This window comes from Pongo pygmaeus, chromosome 22 (genome assembly GCF_028885625.2).
Source record: "Pongo pygmaeus isolate AG05252 chromosome 22, NHGRI_mPonPyg2-v2.0_pri, whole genome shotgun sequence".
Lineage (NCBI taxonomy): Eukaryota > Metazoa > Chordata > Mammalia > Primates > Hominidae > Pongo > Pongo pygmaeus.
Window position 1 is genome coordinate 37,071,781 of NC_072395.2, and position 21,111 is coordinate 37,092,891.

At 36.2% G+C, this 21,111-nt stretch overlaps 1 long non-coding RNA gene across 1 annotated transcript in view; it reads left to right on the plus strand.

Annotated features, from left to right (window-relative positions):
- Positions 1-21,111, plus strand: part of LOC129022449 (uncharacterized) — a 119,887-nt gene that overhangs the window by 55,442 nt on the left and 43,334 nt on the right. The window contains exons 2-4 of the long non-coding RNA XR_008496432.2: positions 7,273-7,453; positions 10,198-10,381; positions 10,822-10,940. This is a non-coding gene — a long non-coding RNA (uncharacterized LOC129022449). The remainder of the gene's footprint in view (positions 1-7,272; positions 7,454-10,197; positions 10,382-10,821; positions 10,941-21,111) is intronic.

Consider the following 21,111-nt stretch of genomic DNA (forward strand, 5'->3'; position numbering starts at 1 on the left):
CAGTGGCGCGATCTCGGCTCACTGCAGGCTCCTCCCCCTGGGGTTCACGTCATTCTCCTGCCTCAGCCTCCCGAGTAGCTCCCGCCACCACACCCGGCTAATTTTTTGTATTTTTAGTAGAGACGGGGTTTCACCGTCTTAGCCAGGATGGTCTCGATCTCCTGACCTCGTGATCCGCCCGCCTCGGCCTCCCAGAGTGCTGGGATTACAGGCGTGAGCCACTGCGCCCCGCCGATCTTTTGTGTTTTATCTCTTCTACCCATGTCTTTATCTTGTACTCCCTGCCTCGATTCTGTTACATTCTGCAACTTAAAATCTGAGTTAATAAGTATTAAAAGTAAATATAAAATAAAAATAACAATGTTTACAAATAGAATACCGCTTTTATAAATTAAAGAAAAAAATTGTCTCATACAATTTTCCAAAATTTTATCAAGATTTTATAATATTTAATTATCAGTTCCTGTAACCAAACTCTGTAAGAAAATCCGTTCTTTGGGAAATGCCTTTTTGGGAAGGGAGGTTTTATTACTTTTTTGGTTGGTATTCATTATAGCAACAATTGAAGCTAATTCGTACTGAGGTTCCACCATGTACCCAGCTTATGTAGGTGAAAGCTAAACCTTAAAGTCTTTATAGATTGTTAAATTTATATGCCCAGAATCAAATCTATTTGAACTCAGTATTAAATTAAATTAAATATTAATTGAATATTGTCAGTATTGTCAAATTTAATCAGGTGAAAATATTAACAGAATTTAAAATATCCCAGTCCTTTTATTTTCACTTGTGTTTCATAATTCTATGATTCAATTAAATTGAATAGTAAGTAGACACAAATAAATATTTTTGCTATGTTCTTTGATCATACATACCATTTATATTCATTTATTTACTATGTTCAATTAAATAGCAAAGTACCTGGAGCAGTGTGACTAGCTTCTCTATTCTTGATATGGAAATTGCTATTCAAAAACCTCGTATTTTTAACCAACTGCTTGAAGTTTAGATTAAGCACATTGATTTATCCACACTTGCTTTAATCTTATGCTTCTAAATAAACATAAGCTTTTAAATAAAGATTTATGTCAAATAAGCCTTACGCATTTAAACGTATTGGGGAAAAAAAACAAAAGAAAACTTGCATTAATGTTAGTGATGATCTTATGCAGTGGTTTAATTATACTTGTTGAGATATTACCTTGCTTGTTATCTAACAGTTACAGAAGGGAGTCTCATGACCTTTCAAGTTTTTCAGAATCATCCAGCAAACAGCAATTTCACAAGCATTTTTATCTGTGACACTGCACAGTAAGACAAAATGTAAAATTCACAAGTTACATACTATGATAAATCTCCAAAGAAGTTCCTTTATCACATTCATTGACATTTTCACAGGGCATAGATACATTTATTAGAAAAATTTGCCCAATAAAACTAAATTAGATTAATGGCAGGGAAAAAGGATCCTAATTCTGTGTAAGTATATTATGTGAATCGATTTCTATTCAACTTCTTTTTGACAGAAGAGTTTCTTTTTCAAATATCATGCTAAAAATGGAAACAATTGGACTTTTTAGATATGTGCACAAGAGTGTTTTCTCACCTGTTTAAAATAAAATTTAATGTTTACTTGTATTAAAATTAATTGTAATGATATGACACCTAATTTAAGATTATTTTAGGCAAAATGACCACATTTATTTTTGTTATATAAAAATGAAGTTCTCCTTCCTAGGTATATGGTACCTTTGTTGATAAGATATTTTCAAACACAAAATGCAAAATAATATTATTCAACATAGAAGTCTTTCCCTTATGTGAGGAAGATTTTTGATATTCGTGGAATTGCCAAAGTCTCTTGATATTGTGAAAGAAAAATGAGGTTTGGTTATACAATTTATCTAGTGACCCACAGATAGGAATGACAGAGCTAGTAATGGGTTAATTAGGGGAAATAATTTTTCTCACTTGTATTGAGATTATTTATGAAGAAATAATTTGTTTACCCTTTATCTAGTGTATTTTAACATAATAGGAGGCAACTGGACAAGATCATGTCTCAGTAACTTTTCTGATCCACCATGTGTGTTTGAAACCAGTCTTTATATTAAAAAGCTTTTCCAGGCTTTATTTTGAAAGTTTAGGACACTTCTGTGGGAACAGATAAATGAAATCTAAAAGAACTGGGCAACATTTTTTCTTTATAAATACTTTATAAATATTATATATAGATATAGACTCCATGTTAGGCTATGTTTTAAAAGAATAATCTAAACCAGGCTTACTGCTTTGCTGTCAAATATAGCTATTAAAATATTTACCTTAAAAGCTTAGTGAGTATACTCAAGTCATTTTTAAAAAATCTAAACTTTTAAGGAAAATATTCCAATATTCAACAGTAAAGCAGTGAGCCTTGGAGTCTTCTATTTGAAAATATAATATAAAGATATTTTGAGTCAACTGCCCTAAAAAAATCTCCTGTGTTCCACATTTTTGTTCCTCCTTTCCTCCTCCTAAAGCCGTGGCAGAATCACTTTTTTTTTAATTCCCTGGAGAATCACTTGTGATTATATTTTTATATTTGCACACACTATTCACCAAAATGAGCATTATTTTCTCGAATGCATTTTCTCTGATCCATTAGCCAAAAATTGAACTTTGGAAGAAATGTCATTAGAAGAATATTTGTTCTAGAATTGAAATTATGTAAGAGGAATTTAACAAGCAGAAAAGAATATTAGGCTAAATTGGGCATCAGATGGGATATGGTTTTTTGCTAATGCTTCCTCAGACTTGTGATGCTCAAAAGGCAATGATGATGATAAAAGAAGAATTTCTGAAAAAAAAATTAGAAAAAATAACTTCACTGGGCCCAGATTTTAAAAAAGTAATTCGTTTTTTAATTACTTTACTAGTTTTGGATTCCTCCACAACCCTTAAGAATTTGTAATTTCTGATTTTGCTAATCTATTTTTAGTTATGTGTTTTGTGAATACTGTTTTCTCTTTTTTCTGCACTGAATGTAAACCCCCTGAAAGCTGAGATTAGATTTGTCTTGAATTCTGCTGTACCCCAGGCATATTCTACCTTGCTCAGTTAAGGTAGCACTCTCCTCTCTACATATGTGTAATTTATAAACATGCTTCTCAGAGCCTTTATGACTAAATTTCTACATGTGTATAAAACACTGGAAATCTAGTCTATTTATGAAAGGCTAATTTTAGTAATTTTACAAAGGAAACTTTTAAAACATCACAGTAATGAAATGACAGTAGTCTAGAAGTATTTATAAAGAAAAAATATTTTGATTGCTGACACCAGGAAATCAATTAGTGTCTCAAAGATGATCACAGTTTTTGGCTTATTCTTATATAAATTGGCAGTTACAATTGCTAGATTTGGACTCAGAAAAGAATGATATATGTGAGAATTGTGGGGTGTTTTAGAAAATAACCCTTAGCACAAAAGACCACACCAGCAGTAGTGGGTGCCCAAGGGATTCCTAGAAAATCTTGATGTTTGTTCTGTGAAAATACTTTCCTATTCTTAAAACAGTGTAAAATATAGAAACTCTAACATTTGAACAGAACCACACTTAAGACATAGTTTACGTAAACAAAAATGAATGATAGAAAATGTTGATGAGGATGTGGAGCAACAGGAACTCTCATTCATTGCCAGTTTAAATGCAAGATGGTAGTCACTTTGGAAGACAGTCTGGCAGTTCCCTAGAAAACTAAGCATATTCTTTCCATGTTATCCTGCATTTGTGCTACGTGGTATTTACCTAACGGAACTGCAAACTTGCATTCACACAAATAGTTATAATGCCCTTATTTATAATTTCAAAAATGTGGGAGCAACCAAGATGTCCCTCAATAGGCCAATGGATAAATAATCTTTGGTACATACAAACAGTGAATTACTCAGAATGAAAAAGAAATAATGTTATGAAGCCATGAAAAAAAAATAAGGAATAATTAAGTGCATCTTGCTAAGTAAACAAAAACAATCTGAAGAGGCTACATACTGTTTGATTCCAACTACGTGACATTCTGGAGGTAGAAAACTACGGAGACATTAAAAAGATCAGGGGTTGCCAGGGCTTTGGGAGGAGGAAAGAAGGAACAAATAAGTGGAACACAGGAGATTGTTTTAGGGCAGTAAAACTATGCTGTATGATATTGTAATAGTGAATATCTGTCATTATATATTTGTCAAAATTCATAGAATGTACAAGAGAAAGAGTGAAATCTAATGTATCCTATAATCCTTACTCAATAATGTATCAAACTTGGCTCCCCTATTGTAACAAATGTACCACACTTATGCAAGGTTTTGTATTAGGAAAAGCTGGGATGAGTGTGAGAGAATTACGGGAGCTCTGTACTCTACACATGATTTTTCTGTAAACCTAAAACTGCTCAATAAAAATAAAGTTAATCCATTTTTATAAATGAGAAGTAAGTAGAAACAAATGCATGAGATATTCAAACATGTTATTCGTATCTTGTTTATTTTGTTTTTGTTTTTTGTTTTTTCTTTGTTTTTTGAGATGGAGTCTCACTTTGTTGCCAGGCTGGAGTGCAATGGCACAATCTTGGCTCACTGCATCCTCCACCTCCTGGGTTGAAGCGATTCTCTTGCCTCAGCCTCCTGACTAGCTAGGACTACAGGTGCGTGCCACTATGCCCAGCTAATTTTTGTATTTTTAGTAGAGACAGGGTTTCATCATTTTGGCCAGGATGGTCTCGATCTCTTGACCTCGTGATCCACCCGCCTTAGCCTCCCAAAGTGCTGGGATTACAGGCGTGAGCCACCACACCCAGCCCACATCTTGTTTTAAACAATATAGTTTTTCTACTTGCATGATTTGATTAAAAATGAGACGTAACAATTTTCTTTTCATAGGTGTGAATCTGGGATCAGTTTATGTCAATAAACTTTGAGATGGAATAGATAAAACTTTTTTTTTTTGCATGATCCACTGATATAAGAAGAAAAGAAGCATGGAATTCTCTTCAAACTTTAAAAATGATTCAAAAAAAGAAGACACAACAAGAAAGAGCCATGCAATATTATAAACATCTCCAATTATTAACCATTATTACATAATTATAAGCATTGAAAGTATGGTCTTAAAATTGTTACTAAGAAGGGTAGGAAAATCTTGTTCAACAGTGAGGATTCTTCCCTAACATTTTGCCAAGATTCCCATTAAAACGTAGTTATAATATTTCAAACATAGTACAATATTTTGGATATATTTTAAAATAGTGTAATAGTAAAGATTGTCTCTTTTTTTTTTTCAGGAAAACTCTTTCATGGGAAAAAACAGCATCCACTAACTCTCATGTTAACTGTGCAAAATTCTTTCGTCATTTAGGCCACCTCTGCACGTCCTTTCTGGCTCTGAGGGGCCAAGTAAGATTATTAGTTTTGTTTATGTAATTAATGCTTACTATAAATAGTTTAATAAAGTATATCTAATTCATGATGCCATAGAGTTGTATATATAAGTAACATATTTAAAGGCTCTTTAAAAGTACATTTTGCTGTTCTTGGTGCAATTGGTACACATAATTATGAATAGAGTTTGTGTAATTAGTTTTATGCTTATGAATATAATTCATTTAATATACAGTTAAATTTCAGATTATTGTATAATATGCTTTATTTATGAGTACTAAAGTAGATGATTCCATTTTTTCTGTTTGATAGCTGACTGCTTTCTGTTTTTCTGCTCCACATCTAAGGAAGACAATAAGAAAGCCCAACTGCCTGGCATGGCACCCACAGGTAAATTGAAACTAGGTAAAGTCACATACAAACTGTGCCTTTGCAAAATATCATTCTAACCCCACCCTCTAACCACACACACCCATGCAAAAGAGCTGCCATCATCACTTCAGCCTCCTTTGTTTTGTTCTAGCTTAAATAGGAGCCCTTCCATTTGGAGAATTCCTTTGAAGTTTACACTGTGATTATTAAACTTTCTTTCACATTCATTCGTGCCAGTTCGTCATTCACCCTGACCTCCTTGAGTTTCTGGATGGGTACTGCTCAATAATGATTGTATTTGTGATGTGTGTGATACTCATTATTGAGTAAGAACAAAATAGAAATCTTTGTCCTCCGTTAAGGTAAATTATTAGTTCTTGCAAATAGGTTAACCTACATTCTAGCCTTTCTTTCATTGTTTGTTCTTTCTTCTTTACTTGTTTCCTACTTTTCTTGTTTCCTTTCTTCCATCCTTCCACAAATGGATAATAATACTAAATATATACGTTTGTACAATTTACTGTGCTAGGTGTTTGCATGTGAAATGAAGCACAGATATATATCAAACAGCATATAAAACAGCATGCTTCTCTTAGGGAACACAAATATTGGAGAAGCGTGGTTTACAAGAAAGAGATATTGGACTAAAACTGATATTTTAATAAATGCTGTATCAAAAGTGTAAAGTTGCTATGATAGCCCCTAACAATGAAAATATATTAATAGTGTGGCAGTCGTGGAATATGCTTCTTGTACCTCCCATCAAGAGAGCACACTCTGCTGAATGCAGTGGGTGGCTCACTTGCTTGAATCCAGGAGTTTGACACTGCAGTGAGCTGTGATTGCACCACTGCACTGCAGCCATGAGAACACAGGAAAACCTCATTTCAAAAAAAAAAAAAAAGCACATTCTGAAGTCCTTCAGCTGCTGTACCTTTGGGGACCTACTGCACCATTCATGTCAAGAACTTGCTCTTAGGACTGACATGGTGGCTCACACATGTAATCCCAGCACTTTGGGAGGTCGAGGAGGGCAGATCACTTGAGGTCAGGAGTTTGTGACCAGTCTGGCCAACACGGTTAAACCCCGTTTCTACTAAAAAATGTACAAAAAAAAATTAGCTGGGAATGGTGGCATGCACCTGTAATCCCAGCTACTGGGAAGGCTGAGGCAGAATATCTTGAACCCAGGAGTTGGAGGTTGCAGTGAGCCGAGATCGTGCCACTGCATTCCAGCCTGGGCAACAGAGTGAGACTCTGTCCCAAAAAAAAAAGAAAAAAAAAAAAAGAACGTGTTCTTAGTGGAAATGCCGTTAACAAATGTCTCAGCATAGCAAGACTGACAGAATTAAAATATTTTTGTCAAAAGTGGAATTCCTTTATTGGGTATTTTCTTCTCTTAACCTCTTTGGAGACCTGGCAAAACATCTCAGAGCTGCCCTGCTCTTCTTACTCCAATCTTTCTTCCTTTTCTCTCTCCCTTCACAGGTGTCAGACTTACATCAGAGCCTGAGACTTGACATGCCTATTTTTGCACTCACTCCTCTTTCAAATTTCATAGGCATTGCTCCCTCCAAATCACCGCTCTTCTAATTTTATCCTGGAGTGTGCATCCCAGAAGACATAAGCTGACACAATTGGAAACTGAAGTTGCTTGAAAAAGCTGGTGGTAAGATTAGGTAAAATAATTGTGTTACCACCTTCTGAATGGCAATCAATATTGCATCCTAAGTAGCATGTTGGGTTGGGTGCAGATAGTTTTTGAAACTAGGTGGTGACCCAACTTACAAATATTTCACCAGTGGTGACCTAGGAAAACAGTCTGATATAAGGGAAAGCTCTTCCCAGTGAGATGATTTAGATATTTGAAAGGGCAAGGGCAATGAATGGGGTATGCATGTTAGGGTAATGAAATTAACTTGTAAAGGCTAAGGTATATTGCGATACCACAAAGAAATGATAAAAAAAAACCTGATGCCATTGCACAAATAATATTTAACAGTGAAAGTTGGCCTCTTATACAGCTTATAAGGAGTATAAGAAAGGATACAGCTGAGAAGCAAGTACAGGACTTAGTAGAGTCACAGAGCGCCAAATATGTTGAAATGATTAGCTAAATTAGATCTGTCATGCTGTAATCAGGTCCTAATTGAGAAAATCTGAAACTCTAAAATATGGCATGCTATATCTATGCCAGCTTGCAACAGTGACTCACTCTTTTAAAAAAAAATTGTTGGCTGGGAGTGGTGGCTCATGTCTGAAATCCCAGCACTTTGGGAGGCTAAGGCGGGCAGATCACTTGAGGTCAGGAGTTCGAGACCAGCCTGGCCAACATGGTGAAACCTTGTCTCTATTAACATTCCAAAAATTAGCCAGGTGTGTTGGCAGGTGCCTGTAATCCCAGCTACTCAGGAGGCTGAGGCAGGAGAATCACTTGAACCCTAAAGGCAGAGGTTACCCAAAAGGGTGAGCCGAGATCGTGCCAATGCACTCCAGCCTGAGTGACAGAGCAAGACTCTGTCTCAAAAAAAATTGTTTATATTTATTTAATATGTGCAACATGTTTTTTGCCCCCCCTTCTTAAGTAAGAGTTCATGTTTCTACCATGTTGTATTAGTCTGTTTTCACACTGCTATAAAGATACTACCTAAGACTGGGTAATTTATAAACAAAAGAGGTTTATTTTTCTCAAAGTTCTGCAAGGGGAGGCTTCAGGAAACTTACAATCATGGTGGAAGGCAAAGGGGAGGCAGACACCGTCTTCATACAGTATCAGGAGAGAGACAGAGATAGAGAACTCAGGGGAAACTGCCATTTTTAAACCATCAGATCTTGTGAGAACTCCCTATCATGAGAAGAGCATAGGGAAACCTCCTCCATGATCCAATCACCTCCCACGAGGTTCTTCTGTAGACACGTGGGGATTACAATTCCAAATGAAATTTGAGCGCAGACACAGAGCCAAACCATATCACATGTGAAAAGACCCTTTACCATTCACTCCCTCATAAGGCAATAGATGTTTCCTATAGGAATGTGGCCTACCTTGCGTCCTAGATGTTAACCAATAATTACCATTAATTTCCAGTATAAGCCATCTGGCAATGTGCTGGGCCGCAAATATGACTAAAGTATATTTTAAGACTTCTTCATCAAGGGACCTAGAATGTAAAATGGATAAGTAATAAATCACTAACTAGAGGCCCTTTATGAAACACAAGATTTAACATTTGGTTTAGAACCTTAGGGTGTAGGGCAAATTCACTGCACAGTTAAGTAGAAGCCTAGAAAATGTAAATTGTCTATGCTGCATGAAGTTTAAATATATGTTTCTATGCCAGATGGTAGAGGAAGGAATTTTTAAAAAGCTCAGAAAAGTAGCTGTGATCAAATGAGGTTGTGTGAGGCCATGAAACTTACCAGATGATTGTCATATATGAGAGGTCCCAGAAGACCCACTATTCGCTAAGATCACCGGAAATATGCTGTTAATTAGGGCACCAACATCATAAAAGATTAGCTATCTTTTGCAGATCAGGACTGATGGTGGAAAAGGTGATCACAGGGTTTAGTTTGTTAATAGTGATGGAGAACATGAGATCCTGGATCAACAGAGACCAGATGGTGGCACATAACCACAGAATTCCTAAGAATTGGCAAAGTCAGAAAGTCAGACGCTGGGAGTTGTAGTGACAGTGGAAGCTGCCTTCTTTAGAAGTAAAAAATAAGGTTCTGTTTAATATCTACAATCAGAAAAGGGTAAGAGGGTGATGAGAGTCATCCCAATAAAAATCATGGTTCTTTGCTCTATTCCTGGACCAGTTACAATTTGGATACCCAAAGTCTCATCCTGGATCCCCTTTTACAATCTGGAATTACAGGGACCATATAATAAATGAGGTCCAGTAGGTGCGCTGCTGGGATTGATGTTCTTAGCAGTTGGAGTAACCAACAGTAAGAGCTATAGCACCAGGAAGGACTGGGAATATATTAGCATCTTAATGGGGATGACAGGGCCTGTAAGTACAAGTACTGGAACTTCAAGGACAAGGAGTGCTGTGTTAGAGGAATATGGAGGCAGCATACATAACAAACTGGACAACAGATTGTTCATATGCTGACTGTATTTATTTGTTGGTTTGTTTGTTTTGAGACGGAGTCTCACTCTGTCAGCCAGACTGGAGTGCAGTGGCACAATCTCGGCTCACTGCAACCTCCTCCTCCCGGGTTCATGCGATTCTCCTGCCTCAGCCTCTGACTATATTTGTTTTTGGACATGCCAGTACACACCAATATAAACAGACTCATAACAGTGGCAGAGATGGGGTTAAGCATGGTTCCAAGAACTGAGACTTTTGTACTTACCAAGACCAATTTATTTACTAATGTTTACAATCCTTGCATATTTAACAGGGATCAATGTCATATATCACTGTTTCTCAAAGATTATCTGGTCTCTTGATGGCAAATCTACAATATTGAAACCCTTGAAAGAGAATTGTGTTTTGTGAGTTACATGACTACCGTTTGCATCCAAGTTCTCCTCTGTAATCAAGAGAAGAATGCAGAAACTACATGTCCAAGAATCTCTTTCCAGGTTAGAGTTTACCAATGGGATTAAATCATGTGAATGTTGGAAGGGAGAGAAAAACAAATTCCAATATTCTCAGGCAAGCATTGTGACCAGAGGTAGAAACTCATGGCAGCCAGATGAGGTGGCTGCATAGACTTCTTTGTAAACTCTCATTTCATGGTTGTATTGTCAAGAGTTCTGCATCTCAAACCTTTTTACAGAGGATACACGCTCAATTAAAAATTTTAAGGGATAGTATACTGAACACATTTTCCAACAAAACATATTTTATTTTAGCTTGAATTTCTCCAAATATAAAATTTATAGAGAATAGTTATATTCTATTGATGATTATAATTTAACCTTTAGATGAATTATTTGTTAACATCTTGCATCTTGATACAAACATTATTCTTCATATAATCACTTTATTTTTGTGTTTAACTGAAGCCCTGTTGTTATAGACTCTAGACAGCTTATATGTATTGGGACAAGGCAACGTGAGGAAGAAATAATATAATTGTAGGATCACCTCTGTCCAGTAGCTGTTATCCAACATCTGCATACTTAGATTTCTGGAGAGGTAGGTAAACTACTGTGTTAGAAAATACTAGAAGTGCATGATTGTATTTTTCATGTCCAAAGTCTAACACATTAAATAGAGAAAAGGATTCTAAAATTATCTACTTTGAAAGTTTTAAACAAAAGTGAATTTTCTTGGTTAAATATCCTATTTAATTGCATTTCTAAAAATAGCGTAAATGTGCATTGTTTGATATATGTGGTGAGATATTTTTTAAAGTACTTAATTATAATGTTTTATTTGATGAGACTAGCTATTTGGTGTTTTTTTAAATGGAAAGGGGGCAAACATACTTAATAAAATGCAAAAATAATATTGGAAAAATATTTTAAATGATTGCTAAGTATTTTAGTGAATACCTAATTGCATTAGTTTGCTGAGACTGCCATAACAAAATAACACACATTAAATGGCTTGAACAACATAAATTATTTTCACACAATTCTGGAGGCCGGAAGTTTAAGAACACGGTGTCGGCAGGTTTGACTCCTCCTGAGGCTTTTCCACTCGGCTTGCAGTTGTGTGCTTTCTCATTGTATCCTCACACTGTCTCCCTCTGTCTGTGTGTTCTACAATCTAATCTCCTCTTCTTACAAGGATACCAGTCATATTAAATTAAATCTGCACCCTAACAACCCTAATTTAATTTAATTAGCTCCTTAAATATTTTATCTCCAAATACAGTTACATTCTGAAGTACTACAGATTAGGACTTCAACATATTAATTTTGGGGGGGAGGGACACAATTCAACTCATAGCACTTGTGTTGTTCATCTCATAGAAATATAACTTTCTATGGGTCTTTCACAACAATGAATGTTAGATGAATGCTGTGGTTTGAATGTGTTCCTTCCAAAATTCAGGTGTAGCCAATGTGATGATTTGCTTTGTTTTGTTTTGTTTCTTTGAGACAGAGTCCTTCTCTGTCACCTAGGTTGGAGTGCGGTGGCACCATCTCAGCTCACTGCAACCTCCACCTCCGAGGTTCAAGCAATTCTCCTGCCTCAGCCTCCCGAGTAGCTGGGACTACAGGCACATGCCACCAAACCCAGCTAATTTTTGTAGTTTTTAGTAGAGATGGGGTTCACCATATTGGACAGGCTGGTCTTGAACTCGTGACCTCAAGTAATCTGCCTGACTTGGCTTCCCAAATCGCTGGGATTACAGACATAAGCCACCATGCCTGGTCCAATACAATGATATTAAGAGGTGATGCTTTAAAGAGGTGATTAGATCATGAGGACTTCTTCCCTCGTTAGTTGGACTAAGGTCCTTATACAAGAGGCTTCACACACCATTTGGTTCTAGCTGTGCTTCTGCCTCCCGCCATGTGAGGACACAGCATTTCCCCCTCTGGAGGATTTAGCAGCAAGGAACCATCTTGGAAGCAGAGAGCAACCATTTCCTAGACAACCAAACCTGCTAGAGCCTGGATCTTGAACTTCTCAGCCTTCAAAACTATGAGAAATACTTTTCTGATTATTATTAGCTACCCATTTTCAAGTATTTGTTATAGAAGCACAAAATGGACAAAGATGATGAATTTCTGAGACTGCTGACACCATCATAGGAGCGACATGTTTATTGTGTAATCTCTTGAGACTTATCCGAAGTTAGAAAGAAGGAGGAATACATTCTACTGCCCACAGACAAAGACTCTTTGAACTTTGAATTTTGATGGATCTAAGCACAACATTTAACTGTGAGTACCTGCTATTAAACTGAAGAACAAAAGAAAGTTATATGTATTTATAGATGTTTATGGAGAAAGATGAAAAAATATTGACAATACTCGACCTGTACAATGCAGAGTTGGTGAAATTCAGAAAGTATGATTGCAGGAAAATAAAGCTAGTTGGCTTCCAACTGGTAAAAGTCCACACTATGAAGAATTAACTCCCCCACACTTCCTGTCTGCATAGGCCTATGCCTTCAAAAGAACAAGTTCCCACACCAGGGTCAAAAAGGAAACCATAAGTCAAGACAAAAGTGCACAGTGAAGGCAGAAGATGAGGAGTCTCAGGTTGCATCTTCTGAGGCACGAGGATTCAAAGGTGAACAAAGCACACAGCACATCACTTGACGTGGTAAGTTTCATGGACATAGAAGTAAGGGGGACAGAATGTCGAGGTGTGTGTGGCGGGGGAGGAGGGGAATTCAAATGAGATTCTGATCATTAAATAAACTTGAAACAAACTTGGAAAGGTGAAGTAAAACAGCAGCCATTTTCCTGACACTCAAGGATTGCTTCTGCAGGTGCAGAAAACAATGACAGCTTCAGATATTCTATGATGTACAGATGCCATTTATCAAATTCTTTGATTTCAAGTAATAATGGTGTTGGTGCAGCCAGAGTTGCAAAAGAGGACTGTTGATTCCAACACAGTCTCAAAGATGGTTGAATTATGTGCTTCTACTAATGTGCCTGTTGTTCTGGACCCCATATTTGGAAACCCAGTCTAAAACATGCACCTTAATCCCTATCTATGATTTTGAAACCATTTAATTATTTACTTCTCCATATGTCTGGAGGCAGTACTACACATTGGAAGTTTGAGAAAATAGGATACTTAAATATTTATCTAAGATAATTGAAGAGTAATTAGTCCAGGGAAGGATTATAGGGTTCCCTAGAGGTATAGGGCCTATTGGAGGTGATCAAATTAAAATGAAGTCATTCATAACGATTTTGTGTTCACTAGTCCTCTCACACCTGCATGATGAGAAGATGTGAACAAGTAAATAATTGGATTTAACCTGTGCTTTTCCTACTTGCATAAAATGAGGATGTTAATGGGAATTGTGGGTATGTGAAAGATGAAGATTATGATGATAAGCCACAGAATTTAAGTTTAGTAAAATGGAAAGTGAGAGCATTTGGTGGTTAGAGAGTAAAAAGGTAGTAGAAACTATGGTTTGGGCAAGGCAATTGAATAGGAGTGAAGTAGAGCAAATAAAGGAAACACTATTAAGGCAGAAGGTTGATACTATAGAATTCTGAGATAATAATAAACTGTTGTTTGGAAATAAAATTTATTTGTTTATTTATATTTGTACTTGCTTATTTTACCATCACATTTTTTGGTTAAAGTTACAAGAAGTAGAGTTATGTCCTAGTTTTCTGTAACCAGTGACAATAGTAAAAACAAGAATTAATTGAGCACATACTATTTTCGAGACTATTTTATGTGATTTTATTGATTAAATAATTCATATTTCAAATGACTCTGTGAAAAAGGAAATATCATTAAGCCTATTACATAGATGAAAAAGAAGAGCAGAGAAGCAAAGCATCACAGGGCTGGTAAACTGCAGAGCTGAGATTAGAACGAAGTGGTTTGACTTTAGAGCCTGTGTGCTTACCTGGACTTTTCCACTTTCTCGATTAGAATTTAGATCTGATTTCTAGCTATCTTTATTTTTTCCCACATAGCCATTTTATCTGACTGAAAGATTATAGATATATGTGCACAACTGGACTGAATACTTGATTGTAGACTTAATTCATAGTGATGCCAGCCTGTAAAATGGCTTATATGATGAAATGAAGAAGTATCTCTGCTATAAAGACTTTGGAGTAATGTATTTGTGACCATATTTGTTCATGTTTATAACAACATCAGACTAAAATGGAGAGTTCTGATCAGCTGCACAATAACCACTGTGCAAACATTCAGCACAGTCATCAAAATATCAAAAACAGAAAAAAAAATCCAGGTAATGTAAGGCTATAATCATTTCAGAATATTTATTAAATTTAAATTCATCGTAAATAATTCTGAATCTCATACCTCATTATCACAGACTTAATCTAGATAATAAATATAAAAGTAAATTAAAAATTCTGTAAACTACAAAAAAATTAAAAAGGATTTGATACAGACTTGAGTTTGGTTTGTTTATAATCTTGACTGTTGCTATATTGACCCTTAATTTCAACAGTCACTGAAAATCATAAGGTAAAATTACTTCCCAGTTTTTTTCTAAGTTTCTTAATTAGAATTTGCTTTCTGAGAACACTCAAAACAGCTTTATGTGCAATGCAAAGTGATTAGGGGAATTCTTATTACTCTTGCAACTAGGAGATGGAAGCATCAAAAAATTAATTGAATAATAAATATCACAATAGGGAAACAACATTATTTGAATATCACCATCCTTCTGTCTTGAATCCCAGAATGAAGAAAGCTGATGGATTTTCAGAAAGGTAGGAAACAATGCACAGGTTTTGTTTTCAATAATTTTTTTTCAATTCTGTACATGAAGCAAATATTTTACTTCTAAAATATCAGTGATCATTTTGCCATTATCTGAAATTCTACAGGAAACTCCAAGAATGCAAAAATGGTCATATGTGTGTTTGTGTTTGTGTGTGTGTGTCCATATATTCATTTTCTCAAATGTACTACATAAGAGCCTCATTAATACTGAAGACTGCAAAATAAATCATAAAAATATTTTAGCACTGGTTTCAATTCAGGCAGAATAAGTGGAACATACATCTGCTGCATGTTTTATTTTATTATTTAAAATATCCACCAATAAAATGGAAGACGAAATGGTTCGCTCATTTCATTTCCAGATATCACCTCATTTTGAAGAGATAAATGGGATATCACCTGGAGATTATTACAAAAGATTTCAAATGGAAAGGCAAGTGTAAAACCTAGAATGACATTGTGAAGCCAATATTGATCAATAGGTGGAGCATATTATCGGAAACAGGAAATTGTTACATTGATTTCTCCATTTAGGTGCTACATGGGCATGACAGGCCATTGGAATTCTACCTTATGGATCTCTTCCCCACTGCTAACTACATAAACTTGTGTTCTTGCACCTCTGAGGCATGATATGATATCATTTCTACAATCCTCCATGTATTAGTCCATGTTCACACTGCTTTAAATACCCGGGACTTGGTAATTTATAAAGGAAAGAGGTTTAATTAAGTCACCATTCGGCATGGCTGAGGAAGCCTCAGGAAACTTACAATTATGGTGGAACAGGAAGCAGACACTTTCTTCACAAGTTGGCAAGAAAAAGAATAGCAAAGGAGGAACTTTCAAACACATAAAAAGCCATCAGATCTGATGAGAACTCACTCATTATCACAAGAACCACACGGGGGAAGCTGCCCCCATAATCCATTACCTCTCTTCCACAAAACCTGGGGATTACAGGTCCCTCCCTTGATACATGGGGATTAAATTCAAGATGAGATTTGGGTTGGAACACAGAGCCAAACCATATCATTCTGCCCCTTGCCCCTAGCAAATCTCATGTCTTTTCACATTTCAAAACCAATCATCCCTTCCCAACAGTCCCCCAAAGTCTTAACTCATTCCAGCATTAACTCAAAAGTCCACAGTCTGAAGTCTCATCTGAGACAAGGCAAGTGCCTTCCACCTATGAGCCCGTAAAATCAAAATCAAGTTAGTAACTTTTATACCATGGGGATTTAGGCATTGCACAAATGCTCCCATTCCAAATGGGAGAAATAGGCCAAAACAAAGGGGCTACAGACCCCATGCAAGTCCAAAATCCAGTGGGACAGTCATTAAATCTTAAAGCTCCAAAATGATCTCCTTTGACTCCATATCTCACATCCATGGAACGAGAGTGGGTGATTTATTAAGGAAAGAGGTTTAATTGACACACAGTTCATCATGGCTGGGGAGGCCTCAGGAAACTTACAATTATGGTGGAAGGGGAAGCAGGCAACTTCTTCACAAGTGGGCAGGAAAGAGAAGACCGAAGGAGAAACTTCCAAACACTTATAAATTCATTAGATCTCATGATAACTCTCTCACTATCATGAGAACACCATGGAGAAAACCATCCCCATGATCCAATCACCTCCCTCCCTTGATACTTGGGGATTACAGGTCTCTCCCTTGACATGTGGGAAATACAATTCCAGATAAAACTCGAGTGGGGACACAGAATCAAACCATATCACTCTACCACCACAATTACTCTGTTATTTGCCAACAGGAAATATTTTTCTTCTTCAAAAAAGGTATTTTCACCTGTTTTCTTTATTGCTATGTGATGTTCATTCAATCTCACTTACCCAGTGCAGTTTCCCCAGGCCCAGAGATTTCTGGTTAACACCTATTGTTGGCATCTTAGTTAGTCATCAATTTTTTCCAGAATATATTTATTGACCACTACCCCACTCCATTCATTTTGATTAAATGTGTTAAACATAATCCATGAAACCAGCACTTTCGTGTCAATCTATAGTTTTCATAATCTTAGAATTCTTCAGATTTTATTGAACTTGGTTTTGTTCATTTAACCCTCAAACTTGTAAGCTTGGTGGAATTTTGGTTTGGGGTTCTTTATATCTCTAGTACTTAGCACTAAGCATGGCATAAGTTCTCAAGAAACATTGACATTAATTGGTTATTTGTTAAATTTTCATTTTATTCCCAAGGAGGTTCTTACTTCACAGGTTATTCATATAACATTTTGCAAAGCAAGAATGTTAAAAAACTAATCATATTTTTAACTATATGTGCTTTCCATTTGTATATGTTCCATGTGGATATTTTAAATTTATAAGCATAACGTATACACTTAAAGCAATATACAAAACTTAGAATAAATGAGTATTTTCTACAAATTTAAAAAACTATACAAATAAATTAAAAATATAGATTTTAGCAAATCTGATTTATTCAGGATCTGCAGGACAACAGCAGCTTGTGATTTAAAAGCGCCAATGAAAATTAAACATGAATCACATGAATAAGCAGACCCCCACTCAAGATTCAGATACTGCAAGGTATCTGCATTTCGAGACAACACAGGGTTTCAGTTAATCAAGATGTTAACAAGGGATACGATACTACTGTAAGATTTTTATGATGGTCAAAGGATAAAATACAGCAGTAGAAAGAAAATACAGACAAACATCTAAGATGATTGAGACATTGAGGCATATCTTCCAGGGTTAACTGTCAATCACATAGGATGTAATTTGTCTCCAGATCATGAACTGCCAAAAATGTATAATATCTTGGCTTGGGGAAGACTCATTCATACTCGAGGGGGTGTTGTTTGTATTTTATACCCCTCTGGAAGCATGGCCATATTCAATAGCAGAAATAGGTCAAAACAGTCACCAGATGCAAACATGCATTCTGGATATATTCTGTACAGAATGGATTGGAAAGGTTGCATTCCTTCTGGAAGAGGTAGGGAAGAACAATTTCCTTTACTTTTCCAGGTTCTAGAGGCCACCAGCATGTCTGAGCTTGTGTCTCCACATCCTTCCAAATTCTACTTGTTCTCATTACATCTCTTTCTCTGACTCTGATCCTCTGGCTCCATCCTATATGGACCTTGTGATCCCATGCAGGGTAACCTCTCCATCTAAAGATCCTCAACTAATCACATCCACACAGTTCCATATGCAATGCAAAGTAATATCAGTATCAGATATTAACAGGTAGAAATCGTTTTGGAGGAGATCCCACAGCCAGTTTTTAATTTGGGCATTGGGTGCTGGCAGAGGAACCAAGTGTAAATTATACTCTGCCTGTTTAAATTCTCATAGATAGGTGGGATAATAATTATCATGTACATCGATTTACTGTACTTCTACTAACAAGATGCTTCACCTGTCTGTTTGAATATCTGTAGGAATATGTCTCATTTTTCATCTTGAATCAGTGTCCGTGATCTTTCCCAAATTTGACGTCCTCTAACATATCGTCCAACAGTTTGCTGAGTTTGTGTAATCTATTTTTTAATCTATATTATCTGTTCAAATTCCTTGACACTTTTTAAATATCATCCCTTCTAATTAGCCAATATAATCAATGTTTTTTTCCTCAATATGACTCTTTTTTAGGTTCATTTATGCTTTTCTAGGAATCCTATTTTTATGTCAATTATATTTAAGTCTCTTTTTCACAGCAACATTTAAAGGTATGATCATGATGTCATGTTTAGTGACCAAGCTTTTCTTAGGATTTCATAAATTTAATCTATTTCCTGCCACTGCAATTTTAGGCAGAGAAAAAAAAAATAGAAGAAGTGAAAATGTATGTAAATTCCTATGCCATTCCCCGATATCTCTTTCCTATATTCCTTACCTTATCTCAACCATTGATTAGATGGTGACCTCTTCACTTCTACATACATTTGTTCAATCATGTGACTCATCTCTTCGGTCTTTTCTGAAACCTCAGTTTTTCAAACAGGTGTTTCAATTGTCCTTTTTTTTTTTTAAATCAGTCTACTATCTTGTGACTTGTAAGGAAAATGATAATTTCATTGTACATGTTTCTTAATCTTAAACAAGTGTTATAGTGCACCTGCAGAAGAATGATCTCTTCATCATTTGACAAAGCAGTGGATCCAAACTGAAATAATGTTTTTAGCCCAAGACCCCTAGTATCTTTATGGCATCTTGTTCAGGTACCAGATATCAGATATGCAAGTCCAAATCCAGAATCAATGTAATTGAAGTCAGTATCCCCTAATTATTCAGTTAGAATCCTGGAAGATGGGTAAATGTAACAGATTTGTCATTTATGGGTCAGTCTGATCCTCTTGGTAACATGAAACATAACTGTCTTTAGGCTTATATTTCTGTTGACAAAAGGCCAAGCATTATTCAAAGTTAAATTTTTGAAAAAGAAAGTGGAGTATTCTCCTTTTATTCTGCTAATTGTTGCATTGCTCAAATGACTTAATTACCTCTCATTATGTCTACCTAAGAGGCCACTTCCAATAAAAGAATGAGGTCATCAGTTTGTTTATTCTATTCCCCTGCTGAAGTAAGAAATGCTTTTTTTTCCTTCTCTAACTGCATGATAATTTTTCATAATAAGCACTCGACACTGTGATTCCTTTTAGTTTCCAGTCATTTAAGGCCCATTTGTTGACCACATAGCCAGTTTATTGGCTACAGTCCAAAACTGATATAAATCCATACACTAATATTATTATCACTCCCCAGTTTCTCTGACAGCATGGGCAACACTATTTTCTTCCCATTGAGTGGATTTATCTTTATCTCTTATGAAATACGTGCAATTATCTACCAGTTGTAATACAGCTGCTTCCAGATTGAAGGCCAGCTCTCCACCCTTGAAAAGTAAACCCTGCTGTGTGTGTGTTTTTTTTTTTTTTTTTTGGTTGGTTGGTTGGTTTTTACTGAGATGGAGTCTCAATTTGTCACCCAGGCTGGAGTGCAGTGACGCGATCTTGGCTCACTGCAACCTTTGCCTCCTGGGTTCTCCTGCCTCAGCCTCCCTGTAGCTGGGATTACAGGTGGGCGCCATGAAGCCCAGCTAATTTTCTGTATTTTTTAGTAGAGATAGGGTTTTGCCATGTTGGCCAGGCTGGTCTCAAACTCCTGACCTCAGGTGATCTGCCTGCCTCAGCTTCTCAAAGTGCTAGGGTTACAGGTGTGAGCCACAGTGCCTGGCCAATCTGCTGCTTGTTTAGCAGCCTCCAGTAACTGATCATATATAGGAACTCATTTGGCAGTGAAGTGAGGGCAACTCCTCAGGAGGAACCAAAATAACAAGACTCAAAGACATGGAAGAAACTCTTCATGTAGGCAATATGTGCCTCCAGGGGTCCTCCGACACAGGTGCTTGAGCATTTGATGTGGAAACATGTTTGTACATTTCCCTCCCTACTGGAATGTCGTTCTGACATAGTCCATTTCATGATGGGTATATGATATCAAATAATAATTTATGCATTCTTATAATGAAGAATTTTAAAAATAATAATTATAAAAGCAGTTTTAAATAAGGCCCAGAATAACAGTTGTCTTTCAAAGAAATGTATTTGGTAGCAGCCTCAAGTCACTTTCTAGTAAAATCTTAACAGTCATGGGTGGCATTTAAGAACTTATTCCAAAATTCCTAGTAATGTGAGTACAGTGGCTGACATTTCAAATACTGTTGAGCCTGTTTTGCATTCTCAGAGGAATTAGCTGGGTTATGACTCTTTAAAGCTCCAAGAGAGATGGCTTTTGCTCAGAGTCCCATGCAAATTAACATTCAGAAAAATAAATTGGTAAACACAAAACAAAGAAAAAATTAGTTTGAATAATAGGTTAGTATGTTCCTCAATATAGTATGAAATTTGTCTAGAAACCAAAAATCCAATTAGTCTTGTGCACTTTTTTGGATTTGG